Consider the following 10,945-nt stretch of genomic DNA (forward strand, 5'->3'; position numbering starts at 1 on the left):
GTATGCATACCGTGTACTTCCTTGGTATTCTTTCAGACTCGGTTACCAAGGAGCTACGCGTTACTGAGGATCGTCTTCGGGAGATAAGGGTTATTCTTACTTCTTGGCTTGAGCGACGCTCTTCTACGCGTCGACAATTGCAGTCACTTCTAGGGAAGTTGCAATTCATTGGAAAGAGTGTAAGGCCCAGTAGAATTTTCATTTCAAGAATGCTTACGCTTCTTCGTGGTTTAAAACGTAGTGATCATCGTGTTAGGTTAAGTGCTGAATTTAAAAGGAATATATAATGGTGGTTATCATTTGCAGAAGTGTACAATGGCGTATCCATGATCAAAGATTCACAGTGGTCTCAAGGGAATTACGTATTTTCCAGTGACGCATGCCTGACCGGATGTGGGGCTGTGTGCGGTAACCAGTTCTTCTATTGCGAGTTTCCCAAGTTCATGAAAATGGAAAAAAAACAGCATTGTGCATCTTGAGTGTGTTACAGTTGTAGTCGCAACTTAGTTGTGGTGTGAGAAATGGAAAGGCAGCAAAATCTCTATATTTTGTGATAACGAGGCTGTATGTTCAGTGTTAAATTCGGGCAGATCGCGTGATAAATATCTATTACGATGTATGCGGGAGCTAGCCTTTCTGGGCTGTACGAAGGAGTTTGAGATTCGTGCAATCGTCTTGCGGACCTGTTGTCTAGATGGCATCTGGATCATGGAAACGCCGAACGGTTTCTTAGTACATCAGGTCTAAAAATAGATCAGGAAATTACAGTGGATGACAGTGGATGACGCTTTATTTGTGCTAAATGATGTTTTGTAGATGGTGTTTATCTATAAACTATGAATTGCCTGAAAGTATTATGTAAATTCTACAATTGAGTGCCTTTAGGTTTCTTGTTTGTGCATATATGCGAGCATTGAATTTTAATTTGGACTATTTGCCAGTCTCTATTGACACGTTATGCCTTTTTTTGCAATTTTGAGTAGATCTTCAAAATCAGTAAAAAGCGTTAAAAATTATGTTAATGGTGTCCGGTTCTATCATGTACTCCACGATGTAGAATTTCCTAGTTTAGACAATTTTCAATTCAAGTTGACTATGCGTGGTTTAGGTAAATTTCTTTTTCATTCTCCGCGGCAAGCTGAGCCCATGACTCCCGAAATTTTATTCAAAATATATCTCTGTTTAGACATTGATAATCCTTTGCATAGTACACTTTTGTGTTCTTTTTTATTTATGTTTTTCACCATGGCTAAAAAATCGAGCGTTGTACCCCAGTTATCGTCCATGTTTGATATTGTAAATTTATTTGCCGAAAAGATGTTGTATCTAAGAATGATAAATTGTTTGTTTACATGAAATACTCAAACAAATCAGTTTGGTAAAAATAACTTTACTTTTGTGTAAGATTCAAAATACCCCTTTGTGTCCTGTCACTGCCTTTTTACACATGTGTCAGTTGATACCCGCGCCTGCTGAGGCGCCCGCCTTTTGTGTTCCTAGCAATGGGCGGCTGACTTCGCTTGATGCTCATTGCCTTGACGCAAATCTCGGCAAATTGTTGCATAAGGCGTGTATTACTGGATATTTTACTGCGCATTCGTTTAGAAGGGGAGGTGCTTCTTATTTCTTTTAAGTTGGTGTTCCTGGTGAAATTATACAATATATCGGATATTGGTCTTCCGACTGTTATTTAAGATATCTTAGATTATCTGATGAATCCGTTCTGTTGTGTGTTAAGGATGTTGCTAACTCTTTATGTTAATTTCGGCTGTTTTGTTTGGCGTGTTTGGAAGCTGCTTGCTATCTTCATGAATTGAGCTTCTAGGATAATTTAAGTATATAGACATAAATAAGATAATTATTAAGCGCTCTCTGACGTCACGCTTTTCCCATAAGTCTCAGGTAACAGGTGGCGCTGTTGTTTAGTGCCAATTTCATTGTTTAGCGCGCCGCCAGCCGAGCGATTATTTTTTATAGTTTAAATTTAATTCCTCCCTCCCTCCCTACTCTTTTCAAAGTAAATTAATAGGTTTTGCCTTTTTATTTTTTTTATGTTAATGTGTCTTTCTTGGATGTTGTGCTAATAATGATAGTAATAATAGTGTGACGTGTTTATATGTCTTGATTATGTATTATGTATATTTATTATTTGTATTATTCGTATTCACCTTGCTTGTGTATCAATATTATATTTATTTACTACTTGTCTGATTAATTATTGTGTTTCATGGCGTGTTTGGAGGCTGCTTGCATAATATATCTTTGTATAATTCACTTTACAGCCTCCCTATCTCGGCCAAAATTTATTTAACTATCAATTTTATGTCTGCTTTGTTTTTCTGTGTTCTGTCTTCATGAATTGAGCTTCTAGGATAATTTATTACAAAAGTATGGAGTTATACTCGATTGCATATGAAACCTTATCTGTAACTTTTGTTTCATAAACAATGCATTATTTCGGGTAAAGCATGAGTCGAACTAAACTATGCCAAGAAAAAACAAAAAACAAAACAATGCAACAAAGCAAATGCGTCGGACATGTTAATGAAGTTTTTGTTTACGGTCTATATACAATGACAGAATCCGCGAGCAAACTTCCCCCATTCTCATTCATCAGATGTTTGATAATTATACGCATAACATCACCACTCTGGTGAACGAAAATGGCCTCCTCGCGATCGAATCACGCACGCATTATTTGTTTCCTATTCTGTTCTTCTGTGCTGTATTGATGTATCTAAGTATTGTCCTCAACATATGTCACTTGTTGACAAAATGAATAGATTTATGACAAACTGAAAAAAAAATCTTCACACATTTTCCGTTCCACTCGGCATTACATGACCGTGGTAGGCTGAGAGCCTATAAACGCATAAGCGCTTTGATTACTAATAGATCTTACATTATATAATTACTTGTGCTTGATGTGGTTATTGGGACAGTACCTCGTCATATGTGTGAATGATTTGCAGTAGGTAGGGATTGACCAAAATATGCATTGATATGTTTTATTTTCATTCTTGGCGAACTGTAACGAAGTCAAACAAAGCGTTGAAAATACCGAATGAATCACGTTAATTAAGTGTGCATTATACTATTGTCCATGTATTATTAATGAAAAATGAACTATTTTGAAGTGCTAAGGCCTAAAAAAAAATACATTTGGTTCGGGTTACCCGACCCTACCTACGGAATAGGCGCCGACCCTATCGTTTTTATAGTCAGTTTGAAAAAAAAAATGAAAAACTAAAAAAAAAAAAAAAAAATCCTTTTTTTTTATTTTTTTTTATTTCTTTTCAATATGTAGTTTAAAACCTTAAATGCTTATACAGAAGATAACTTTAACACCATTCTCCAATGATGAAAATAACATTCTTATATAAAGCCTAATAAAAAAAGAATAAACAAAGTAAAAAGCCTACCTACCCTACCTATTTTTGAAAAAGATGTAACCCTAACCAAACAATTTTTTTTAGGCCTAATAGATCGTAGTCCTAATCATATTAAGATGATATATTCTTCCAATTTTGAAATATAACTGTTGTTACTCGAATGAACTTCTTTATTCAGTGACAAAATTACATTTCATACCTTTTTATTAATTAATAGTTAATAGTTCTTTTAATTTAAAGTATCGCCACATACCAAAGGGATCGTCACATACTTAAGGGAATTAAAGGGGTCAAACCGACGACAATTATTGTATTTTTAGTTCCGGCCTTTCGCACTAGAGAAGAGATAGGGTCAATATTTTAAACATATCTTACGAATATAAACGTATGTGCCCGTATTGGGGCGCTATTGTTCTAACCAATTCAAATTAAAAAGTGCTCATGTAGGATTTTCACTCTGTTTAAATTCTTAATATTACATTAAAGCTGCACTCTCACAGATTTACCATTTTTACAACTGTTTTATCATTTGTCTTAGAAAGGGCAAATTTTTACGTAGATATCTGCGAACCAATGATATAAGGCTGCTGACAAAATATCAGATCGCAGATTTTCATATTTCCATTCGAAAATTAATGTTTTATGGCTAAAAGCGTTACTAACGGTTTAAGAAAAATGCATAAAACATCAATTTTTGAACTTAAATATGAAAATCTACGATCTGATTTCTTTGTCAGCAGTCTTATATCACTGGTTTCCATGCATTTTCGCATAAATTGGCTTATTCCAAGACAAAAAAAAAAAAGGTTGTCAAAACGGTAAATCTGTGAGAGTGCAGCTTTAAGTTGACTATTATTTTATATATTTTTATGTCTAAAGCAAATTGCTCTTTTCCATAGTACTCCTTACACAATCTGAATATCCAGTATTTCAATAGTTTGCAAATATTTACCATCTCATCGAAAACTAAATATACATACAGTTAATGAACGTCGCGCTACAGTAACTAATGGTTATAGTAGTATTGTAATAATTATTTCAACCGAATTTCTGATAAATATATTTCAGGGTTGACTCGTTGAGTATAAAAGAGATGGTTTTAAATGTAAATCTTCTAATTTGCATGTAAAACGAAAGCAACTTTATTAATGTATTTTTCAATGTTTTCATGTTAAGTGTCCTGAATAATGCAAGTGTCAATCGCTCAAATCATTTGGATTTTTTTGCTGTTCACAGTGTTAAGATTCTAATGAAAGTAGTAAACGTTACCAAATATTTCTAAAAAGTGTGTACAGCACGTTCAGTGATTTAAAAATCTTTGTGAAACTTCCCGTGGATCAAAACTTGAATATTATTATAATATTATTGTCATTGTAAATGATATAAAATTACAAGATCGACATGTGAGCGATTCGATACAGTTTATAACTGTTATATAAGAGTGTGCCTAGAAACATAAATGAGTAAGTGAATATACTTAAAATTGTAACAATATACATACTGGGATACAAATCAGCAATATTTCAAAGTATATGTTTTGACAATGAGACGGAGTAATTTAGATGCGTTTTCAGTTTTTCGTTTATTTTGTATTATTTCGATTTTACTTATCATTGTTTACAATGGATACTACAATTATTCCGTCATAAAACGATATGATTCACCAATTACTAATACTTCGACAAGTCAACTGTACTCTGGGGTCACGATTTTAAATCGGACTCTGGTTACGCCAGTATACAGTACTGAAGGTGACATAGAAACCGTGGGCCCAAGCAGCACGCCGCCTGTGTCAGGGTCCCTGAGGTATCGGCTAGGTAGGTATTTGGAGGACCAAAACTATACATTCCGGCAATTGACGAATTTATACTCCATGAGAGACATTGAGCAATTCTCCTTGTTGGAGCCATGGCGGCGAGGTCTGGCAGTGCAGATGATAAAGGATGTTGAGGAGAGTCCGGCCTGGGCGGCAGTGCCGGAGGACTTGCAGTGCCGAGCGCTGGCTGAGCATAATGCCAGCGCATGGACAAACCGCTCTCTTGACACAGAACGCCACCGCGACTTTCTCGACCTTACCTCGATCTCGGCATCCGATAACTGCGAAACGTATAAAAAGACCATGGGATTTTTCACAGGTAAGTACATGCTTATATTACATTAGAAGGTTTATGACAGATAACGATTTTTTTCTTTGCATTGGCGTTTCCTTAATACAACCACACTAGTTTTGACGTACGTTGTTGCGTTTGTATCTCCATTAATTTAAAGCTGCACTCTCACAGATTTACCGTTTTTACAACTTTTTATTGTCTTGGAAAGAGCAAATTTTGCGTCAATATCTGCAAACCAATGATAAAAGATTGCTGACAAAAGATCAGATCGCAGATTTGCATATTTCCGTTTGAAAATTAATGTTTTATGGCTAACGGTTTTAAGAAAAATGCATAAAACATTATGTTTTGAACTTAAATATAAAATTCTGCGATCTAATTTTTGTCAGCATTCTTATATAACTGGTTTCCATGTACTTTTGCATAAATTGGTTCGTTCCAAGACAAAAAATTAAAAAAGTTGTCAAAACGTTCAATCTGCGAGAGTGCAGATTTAAGGTAATTGTTAACTCTCAATAACTCTCTACAAGTTAAGAAAAAGCATACATTTTCATTTTTAGGCTGTAGGCCAAATTCTTATAACGTATTTCAATGCGTTATTCATTGTATGCACATATGCGCAATGGTTATAAAGTTAATTATACGTTAGGCCTGCGAATGTAAAATATTTAAGTAGTTGCGTTATGTATTTTATCCGATGGTTTTACAAATTATGGTGACATTTTTTGCCAATCGGGAAGTCTATATTTCTCTCTGATTCTTCGATGTGGGTCGCCATCTGGAAATCTGTGTTGGCATTTCTACCCGATAGTTTAGATGGATAAAACGTTAGTTAGAGTTCTTGAGTTACAAATTAAACACATTTATCCAAAGGGAGCGACAGCGACTTCTTTAAAATAATCGTTAAATTTGAATTTAATGCACTTTTAGTGGGTTATATTTTATTGTTCAGTTCAATCATATGGTGTAACGTCAGGGCCAATATATGAACAGGCTTAGTCACAGTAATATTTTAGAGGCAATCTCAGGATATAACAAGAACAAAAATTGATGCATAGCATTAAGTCGGCGAAATAAAAATAGAAGAAAACATACTTACATGTATATCACCAAACAAGGAGTTTTATACCTCAATGATAACATGTTATTTTTTATGATTTTTGTGTGACTAATACTTACAAGTAAAACTTCACGCTTGGCTATCGTAGGTCTGATCGTTAAGATAGAGACTGCACGAGAAACCCAAGCTGAAACATACTGTATTTATAATGATCTCTGTTAGCTTATTAAATGAAATTAAGAAATAAAGTTCCAATATTGGGTGCATCGAAATTAACAAACAGACGTTTGAAATAACGTAGATCATTCTAGGACGATGACATGCAAAACGTCTGGGACATACCAACATTCGTTGATGACCTTGAGCTATTTCTGGAAGACGATCCGCTTTGCGGACTTTCGAGTGGCGAAGTTACTATTATACTGATGAATTTGCTGATGATATGGTTGTTTTTGGAAAAACTGTAAATGAATTACAAAATAGTATAAATACGTTACATGAATACTGTAATGAATTAGAAAAAAGTATAGATAAAACAAAGGTCATGGTATTTCGTAAGAGGGGTAAAGTGCGTAATAACAATGCAAAAAGGTTGTACGACAATTAGTACAATAAAACGGTTGATAATTTAATTACCATGGAACTGTTTTTAACTCTACCGGATATTTTGTTTTAAACCATTGCAGGGAAGGGTCTTAAGGCTCTAAATGTTCTTTTTAATGATACTAAATAATATGATTTCAAACCTAGCGTTCTTTGCCAATTGTTTGACGCCTTTGTAAGTGCCACGCTGAATTATGGTTGTGAAATGTGAGGGTTTCCAAATCGAAGAAATTTAGCGTATTCACTTAGAATTTTGCAAATATACTTGATGTTAAAACGAGCTCATGAAAAATGGCCGTTTATAGTGAATTAGGTAGATACCCATTATATGTACATTTATATGCTGGAACATTTTGGTGTTAGACTATTTCCTCAGATAATAATAAGCTATACAATGATATGGTAGGCAGTCTTGCTAACCGTTATAACTGGGCCAATGATGTTAAAACTTTGGTATATAAATTTGGTTTCTCTTATGTGTGGATGCAAACTCTGTTAATTTGAAAAAAATAATCCATACTGCGTTTAAAAATAGATTGCTCGATGTATTCAGGGGTGGACCAAGATTCGACGTTAGAGGGGGCGTAACTTATGGGCGTACCCTTTTTACTTGCGACCCTTCCTCAGAAACGAAATTTATTTGGTTTAAAGTGTTGGCAGGGGGGGGGGGGGTGCTGGGGGTCCTCTCCCAAGAAAATTTTAACATTATCTAGTCCGAAACTGTGCATTTTGGTTGTATTTTATTACTTTTCTCCTCCTATATTGAAATAAAAAGTAAACTTGGACGATTTAGAGTGCCCCCCACCCAATCCGCTATTAGTATTTAAACTGTCATGGTATGAACACGTAAACAATAGTAATACTTTATATACATAAATACCTTAAGGGACAATTTGAAATTGTACTCTATCTAGAAGTTTTACCACAGAAATTAGAAGTGGCTTTGTCTTAGCTGAGATTGTCCTCTCATAAATTACATATTGAAACAGGCCGATATGGCCGTAATATAATTGATAGAGCTGATCGCCATTGCACCTTGTGCGTAACGATATAGAAGATTAATACAACTTTGTCATAATATGCCCTGTGTGAAACAGTTTCAACAAGTTGATGAAACCATTTTATATTAGAAACCCAAGTATGTACACGTTTATTGATTTAGTAAAATCGCAAAATAATACCATCGCCATAACAAGAAATTTAAGTAAGTTTATATACCAAGCATTTCATCTAAGAAATACTATTTTAATTCATATGATTTAGACCATAAAATGATAAATGATATTAGCCTCCCTAATCCCTATTGTCCTGTTATTTCAGATATGTACCATTTACGTTTTATTTTACATATTTATCATTTGTAGTTTAAAAACATTTTTTTCTCTCTTATATTGTTTGTCTATATTTCCCCTAGTAATAGGCCATGTGTCATTGTGACCATATTAACTATTTTCTGATGCATATCATATTTTGTCAAGAAACTGTTACAAAAATGTTTACGACAATAAACAATTCTGTCTGTCATATTGAGTATGAAAAATGAATCATTTCTGAAATGTTAAGACAATCGACACAAGATATTTAAAGTGACACTTTTATTCAAAATCATGCTAAACGATTTACAGTCAGTTACTATCGTCTCATAAGGTAAAAACACCGGGTTTTCTGCACCTTCCTTTCAAATTGAACTCGGTATCCTTCATAAGAACAATTGTTTTTGAAATTTATTCGTCCTTTTTGGTATATTTTAACAATTGTATTAATTCTGGTAAATCTTACTTGGCAGTAAGATTGCGTCTTTAAGCTTCGATCCGAATAAGTTACATCCAGTAATGTGTTTTACAAACATTTACGTAGAACTGAACGTTTTTACAAAAGACAAATGGGGATATATGATTAAGCAAGGACATTATAAAATGGAACTTACTTTTGGAAGAAGGTACATGTCCTATAGGTCACAGAGAAGGTACATGTTCTATAGGTCACAGAGAAGGTACATGTTCTATAGGTCACAGAGAAGGTACATGTTCTATAGGTCACAGAGAAGGTACATGTCCTATAGGTCACAGAGAAGGTACATGTCCTATAGGTCACAGAGAAGGTACATGTCCTATAGGTCACAGAGAAGGTACATGTCCTATAGGTCACAGAGAAGATACATGTCCTATAGGTCACAGAGAAGGTACATGTCCTATAGGTCACAGAGAAGGTACATGTCCTATAGGTCACAGAGAAGGTACATGTCCTATAGGTCACAGAGAAGATACATGTCCTATATGTCACAGAGAAGGTACATGTCCTATAGGTCACAGAAAAGGTACATGTCCTATAGGTCACAGAGAAGATACATGTCCTATAGGTCACAGAGAAGGTACATGTCCTATAGGTCACAGAGAAGATAGATACATCCCAATAAAGGCTGCGATATTGATGAACTACGGTATGACGTTGTGTAAAACCCGGCCATTGTTGGTACCCTGCAGTGTAGGACCTTATTATTCCCAGATCATATTCTTCACAGGTCTGGGAAAAATAGGATCCTATTCTTCAGTTTCAGACTGTGACTTATATGATTGACCAAAATGGTGGTAGGCAAGAGAATCATATTCTTCACAGATTTTGTCGATGACATTGCTGTTTGATATTAAAAATGTAATAAAAAAAAGAAATTTAAAAATAAAAAAAATAAATAATAATAATAGCATGATAAAAGTAATAATAGTAATAATAATAATAAGGAGAAGAAGAAGAGGAAGAAGAAGAGGAAGAAGAACAACAACAACAACATCAACACATATTCTTAAAACTACGCATTATACAAAAACAATAAAACATATTCCTACAACGACAATAACAACAACACCACCACCAATTCTTACAACTAAAAGTTTCTTTATATTTATCTTGGTCGGATTGTGTCCCCGAGTGTGAATTGTTACACTATCGTAAATGCTCGACCATATCAGGCAAGCTCGGAACAGAACTATCTTTATACCAAAGCTTAGCTTCTAGCACTGCGGTATTCACTGTTTGCCCGAAATTTAGCCGTTGAAAGCGTTGGAAATACTTTTTCCAGTACATTTGTCTATGCCAAGACAACTCACGACAACAAACACAATGTCATCTACTAGGCATACACCAACTATTACGGTGCCAACAAGGACCAATACTATTCCCACTTATACAACTAATACCCGAACAGCAACACCATAAAACAATAAAACAACTATTTCTACAACAACCGCCACTGCGCCTACAACTGCAGCCAACTAACAGCAACAACAACAACAGAAACGACAACAACATAATCAACGATTCCTTATGACTAGAATATATACGCATACATGTATATCAACAAAATATATCTGCAATACTGGAAATAGCAATCTGTGACAAATGTGACTCAGTTGTAAAATTTACTTTTTTTGTTAAAAAATGATGCAATTGTTTTACCTGTGAGGAATGTGATTTCATGGTACATGAAAAACCGGCTTCGATTACAAATTTCCTAGGAGCTGTGACATATATGTTCGAAATGTGTGACAAATGAGATCTTATTTTTCCCAGCTGTGAAGAATAGGATCCTATTTTTCCCAGGTGAGAAGAATATGATCCTATTTTTCCCAGGTGAGAAGAATATGATCTGGGAAAAATAAGGTCTTCCACTGCAGCAACTATTTCAACGGTCTTAAGACAGTAGTACAATACCTTAAGTGTGGTGTAAATCAACAATCTGCCCTATTCTAAAAGTACTTGGACAAGAAATCTATGAATTATCG

Source organism: Mya arenaria, chromosome 4 (genome assembly GCF_026914265.1).
Source record: "Mya arenaria isolate MELC-2E11 chromosome 4, ASM2691426v1".
Classification (NCBI taxonomy): domain Eukaryota; kingdom Metazoa; phylum Mollusca; class Bivalvia; order Myida; family Myidae; genus Mya; species Mya arenaria.